The 6,375-nt window shown below is 31.8% G+C and overlaps 1 non-coding gene across 1 annotated transcript; it reads right to left on the bottom strand.

The window, feature by feature from the left end:
* Positions 1–5,684: 5,684 nt before the first annotated feature.
* LOC111764968 (U6 spliceosomal RNA) lies at positions 5,685–5,791 on the bottom strand. Its single transcript, XR_002797439.2, has one exon. It is a non-coding gene; the product is annotated as a U6 spliceosomal RNA (small nuclear RNA).
* Positions 5,792–6,375: the final 584 nt, after the last annotated feature.

The following is a 6,375-nucleotide window of genomic DNA, read 5'->3' as shown; positions in this document are numbered from 1 at the left end:
TCAGATTAAAGCCCAATCTTATCCAGTTGGCCACACCTAAACTGAAGTAACATCTTGAAGAGATCCTATTTACAGGGTGCACAGCCACCCCATTGAGGAGATCAAGAATGTATCCAGTTGGGGTTAATGATTCAATCCGCCACACAAGGTGCCTCATAACCAGCTATTGAGGGTGATTTGCTGTATTGCTTAAAGGGCTATATCTGAGATCTGATGATACATGGCATCTTTTGTTTCCAACAGTGAGATGTTGTACTTTTACTGGAACAAGAGGGGAAATCCCGTGAATGTTATGGTAATTGTACCTCTGGAACTTTTCCATCAATGAATCCCAGAAGAAGCAAAATCATGAATGAAAGCTTTGCTGCTACTTTTTGAAGACAAGCATGCAAAAATATGTATTTATTTTCAGAAGACACTACATCACAATAACAGAAACTACAAAAAGTAAAAAGAAAAAAGAATCTATAATCCCGACCACAAAGGAAATAAATGTTGCCCTTTCCCAATTTCTTGTCATTCTCACTTTTATATATTCTGTCAATAGTTTACTATAAACACAGATTTTAATAGATTAAGAGATGAACATAAACACATGTATACACATTTACGTAACCATACATGTGACTTCATAAATAAAAATAAATCTGTGCCATATTTTTCCAATATGTATTGCCATTTTATTTGTACTAAAGTGACATATAAAACTTTTACAATGATTTTGAATAATATAAGGGCCATCTCTACATTTTATCTGGCTTTAATAGAAATCACTATAGCCTTTATTGATTATATTCTCATTACTCTTTTATAGAGAATTTTAAAAATTTACCTGAAATGTTATTAATTTCATTATCACCTTCTAATATTACAACCATGAGTTTTTGCTCCATAATTTTGTTGACTTAATGGTTTCTTTAAATAAACCATATTTAATTTTCTACTTGGAAAAACTATACTATTTTATCAGTATATTGTTGAACAGGATTTTTAAAAACATATTAGAAATGTAGATTAATAATTGCTCTGTAGATATTCTTATCATTATCTTTATCAGTGATAGTTTATAACAATTTAATAAAATAAATTTCTTTAATAAATGTAATATTTTTGTTATTTTATTGAGATTTTGTGTATTTAAATTCTAATTAAAATTTTGCTTCAATATTCTGGTGCTGAATCCCATTAGTATTGAAAATCAATAATCACTTTTCAAATCATTTCTGTGTTCATTGTAAATTATAATCATCTACCTATGTTTGGGTCAGTCAAAATTCTCCTTTTACTGTGCTAATCCTTTCTTCTAATCCCTAATATTGTATACCTTGACTTTTCCCTCTCTTTGTCCTAAATAAGTATCATGATAATCAATTCCACCAATTATTTTGAAAGTACCAGCTTTTGTATTTATGACTACAATTTGTTATTGCCTCTTTATTTCCAAATTGTATCTTAATCAATACTCCTTCCCCACAACTTTTTTCTTCTTTTATTGTTACTTTTATTTTTAAAGAAGCTTTAGATTACATAAACGTTACATCAAAAATATAGGAGATTCTCATATATGTATCCCCCTTTCTCTCCCATACCTTTCCCCATTAACAACATCCTTCATTAGTGTGGTACATTTGTTACAATTGATGAGCACATATTGAAGCACTGCTGCTAACCATGGACTATAGTTTACATTATAGTTTATACTCTGCCCCACACAATTTTATAGGTTTTGATGAAAATGTATAATGCCCTGGATCTGTCATTGCAATGTAATGGAGGACAATTCCCAAGTCCCAAAAATGCCACATGTTCCACCTCTTCTTCCCTTTCCCTCCCCCAGAACCTCTGGTGAATGCTTCTTTTATATCAGGGATGCAAGTTTTTCCATTGCTAGAATAATAGCAAGTCTACTTTACTCCATAGTTGCATTCCCTACTTATGTTTGTTCATTCCTCAATCTTGAGGATTTTCTTCCCCAAAACTGTTATGTTGCTAATTTTCTAAAATCTTAAAATGAATACATCATTCCTACTATTCAATATTTTTCCTTAATAAATAAATTTGTGACTATATAATCTCAGTACAGATATAGCCATGTATTTTAGCATTTGCTGTGACATATGTGTCTGTTTTCCAGCTTTAAACAGAATTTAACATTAAAGCAATTTGATCAAATGGTTATTGAGGGAAACATTTCTTAATTTGCAAGCAATGGAGATTTTGACTGTTCCATTACAATTTTCTAATTTCAAAATTTAAGTTCAGTGAGTATAAACAAAATATATTTGTATTCATGGATATTTTTGTGATCACATACAAAAACTTCTTATAAATATTCTATGGCTGTAAAGTAAGAATTTATGTAAATTTGTTTATATTCATACATATGCAAGCTGGTTTTCTCACCCTGACTTTGCTTACATATAAATTTGCTTAGATTTGTAAAATTCTGAAATGCAAACAGTAAATTTCAATTCAGAATTGTGGTTTCTTTAAATATTTTATTTTCTCAAAATATTTACTTGATGCTACTTTCATAATGCATATTTTTAACTCTATATTATGAAAATACGCTACATTTTCTGCATGTGCATTAGAAATGCTGGGTTTTGACCAAATTATTTCATTCAGTTAGTATATACATAAATATATATATGTGTATGCATATATACATATATATATGATGCTTTTATTCTGTTATTTATAATTCCAAACATTCATATTTCCATGGTGCATATGACTGGTCATAGTAAGCCTGCAGTATAAATATTTTCACTTTAGAATTGGCTTCCTTTCAAAGACAGTAAAAAAACAAATATGATCCTTAACCCTATGCACAAAACTCATTCTTTTTAAAGTAGTTTTGTTTGTTCCAGTAGCATTAACATTTTAATATCACAATTCCTGCTGCCATATTATGAAATTATTTTTATAAAAGCTATACTATATTTAATGGTTTTATATTTTAACACTTAATCACTTGTTTCAGAAGGTAGTACTTTGTTGATCCATAGTTTTCATTTACAGACATACGTAAATAATTAAAAATCTTTGGTTTATGGTTTTAAATTAGGAAACGGAAGGCATATAGAGCTCATTCAAGATCATAAAATATATGCTGCTCACTCTTAAAGGAAAGGATGAAATTGTACATTTGAATTCAGATATTGGTGAATTTGCTTAAAGGTGTTTTTTTTTTTTTTTACCATAGTGCTGTATTTCTTCCTAACAGACTCGAAATAGCCATATCAGAATAAGGTAAACACATATCATGAGTTTTTTTAATGAACTATAGGGATGCCAAGTAAGCGGTTGTAAATTCCCTGAAAATTTAACATTGCCACGAGAAAATTGTCACCTACTCCAACATAACTGCTGAAGGAAATACCCCCTTTCATTAGTTCACAAGCTTTCTATATTCACCAAGTGCAATGAATGCCTCATGATGATGAAGCAGGTTGTTGTTATGGGGGGAGGAGTGGGGTGAGGGGGTGGGGGGTATATGGGGACCTCATATTTTTTTAATGTAACATTAAAAAATAAATAAAGACAAAAAATCAGATGATGGATAAACAAAAAAAATAGAGATGAACCTAATTTTCAGTTTTCTAACATAATCTCTCTTGAGGACATAGTAATTTACAGGGGTGCTCACGTTTTCCTAACTTACTTATGGCATCAGTAGAGTTCCTGGGTGAATTCCGCCCGAAATAATATAGCCTCCATATCAAACTCATTGATTTGCTGTTTTGCTTGTTTAAAAGGAGCCTTCTAATGAAGTGGTAGAAGTTTCATTCATAACTCTATAAGCATACATCACAGATCGAAGTAACACTGCCTAATAAGTCATGTATGCCAGTCAGGTTATATATTCTGCCTCGTAAATATAATGTGTGTTTAAATACTCAGTTCTCAAAATAATATAAAAGTGTCACAACAAGGGATCTGTGTTACTTCCAGAAGAAATGACAAATTGTTAAAATTCTGGTCTAGGCTAACAAATATAAATAATATTTAGAGACTCACTAGCAGCTAGAATCAAGTCGTCTGAGCTATTTCACGAGCACAATTCCTTTGCTGAGAAAGGGCAAATAAAACTGGAGCTAAATGTATATTTGCTAAAAATATAAATATAAATTTTTAGAGAAGTATATGCATCGTCCTTATTTTTCCCATATAAATCAATTCTGTGAATTGCTTCTGTGAGATTATTTTGCAATCATTAATGTACATTATTATGTGTGGATGGTTGTGTATATTGATGAACTAATTTGAGTTGATTGATTATACTAGAATTATTCATGTGAAATTAGCAAACATTATATCTAGATAGGGCAACATAGGACAAACTTACAAAAACTGGAATCGAATGCTTTGCAACTTAATAATCACATGTAAGAAGAGTAAAGTGGAAATTCCACAATCTTTTCTTAATAATTGATTGCATGTTCATATTTGTAATTAAAATAATTGGGGTAATTCCCCCCACCTTCACAAAATTCAGCCATACTTATCTTGAGTCAATTTCACGGGTAAACAGTATTTGTATGTACTGAGGATAAACTGCATAATGTATACAAGCTCATTACCATTTAATATTCCTATATTACCTGAATGGTCTCCTACTGTGTGTGTATGTGCATGTGTGTGTAATGAATGTTGGCCAGTGGATATCTATTGCCAACATTTCCAAGTAATTCACTCAAATACGTTTGAACACTTACTAAATGGCACTATTCTCTGCTCTGTGGAAAATGTAGTATGTAGAATGATATTCCTCCCAAATTTCTTCCCAAAGAACTGACGCCACTAAGGGAGTTTACTGTGAATAGACAAATTAGCTGAATCAAAAAAGAAAAATGATAGTCACTGGGAAATTGAGTGAAAGAGGTTAGGTGCCTAGAGATGGGAGGCGGAGAACAAGGTCACATGTTTTTCTTCCACAGGCTGATGAAATTTTGCCTTCATTAAAACGTATTAAAAAATTTTTTTGGCTTTAACAATAAAAATTTATTAGGTTCTAGTTTGAGACTGGGAAAATGTCCAAATCAAGGCATCACCAAGGCAATGCTTGCCCCCAAAGATTTTTTTTATTTCACTTTTTACACTTTTTAAGTTAAAGTTAATAGATCACAAAGAATGTTCCATTAAAAACATTAAAAAAACAACAATGTAAAAAACATAAGAGGTTCCCATATACCCCACTCCCCAGCCCTCTACCCCATCAATTTTGTAAATCATATTTTTTTGAAGATATATACATTACGAACAAAAGTTACATTAAAAAATATAAGAGATTCCTGTATACCCCCTCCACACACACACACCCCACTCCTTCCACACTAAAACCTCTTCCATCATTGTGGCACACTCCTCACACTTGGTGAACACATTTTGGGGCACTGCTGCACCACATAGATAATAGTTTACCCTGTAGTTCACACTCTCCCCCAGTATATTCAGTATGTTAAAGCAGGATATATAAAGTCCATCATCTGACCCTGCAATATCATTAAGGATAACTCAAAGTCCCAAAAATGCCCCCACATCACATCTCTTCTTCCCTCTTCCTGCCCTCAGCAACTACTGTGGTCCCTTTCTCAACCTCAATGTTACAATTTCTTCTATTACTAGTCAAAATAGTTTTATAGTAGAATATCAGTAAGTCCACTCTAATTCATATTTTAAAAAATATGGAATGCTTCATGAATTTGTATGTCATCCTTACACAGGGGCCATGCTAATCTTCTCTGTGTTGTTTCAATTTTAGTATACGTGCTGCCAAAGTGAGCACTTAAAATTATATTTTATGTTCACATTGGTATAGAGACAGATACAGTTCAGGGATTGACCATTATAAGAGACTTGGCATTTGGTTCCTGACATAAGATTAGCCTTGGGGCCACAGATGCTAGAGGAAATTCTATTATCCAAGTAAAACTACCTGTCAAGATTTTGGGACACACTGAATCAATGAGTGCACAGTGGACGGAAAAACTAAAATTACTGTCTGCTTATATCTTACAAAGTGTACTTTTCCAATGTAATAGTTTCATAAGAAAACATGGGGAGTCATACAAATGCAAGACATAAACAGAAAGGACAAGAAAATCAAATAGGTGATTTTGGAATAAATGTGTTTTTTTTTTTAATTGAGCATTTGCCTCACTACATTTGATAGAATTTAAAATAATTCATCTGATTCATCTTTACACATATAAAACAAAAGCAGAAACTATTTTGATATGTATAAACAAAGAGCTAATCTTTTCTTTATGCCATTGGATAAAGAAAACCCAATGTATTGGATAGTTAGAGATGGGTGTTATCATGTACGTTAGTTAGTCTTGCATCCATAAGTGGAGAACATACTGTGGA

This window comes from Dasypus novemcinctus, chromosome X (genome assembly GCF_030445035.2).
Source record: "Dasypus novemcinctus isolate mDasNov1 chromosome X, mDasNov1.1.hap2, whole genome shotgun sequence".
NCBI classification, from domain to species: domain Eukaryota; kingdom Metazoa; phylum Chordata; class Mammalia; order Cingulata; family Dasypodidae; genus Dasypus; species Dasypus novemcinctus.
Note: the sequence above shows the minus strand (reverse complement) of the source record. Positions and strands in the feature narration are given on the sequence as shown.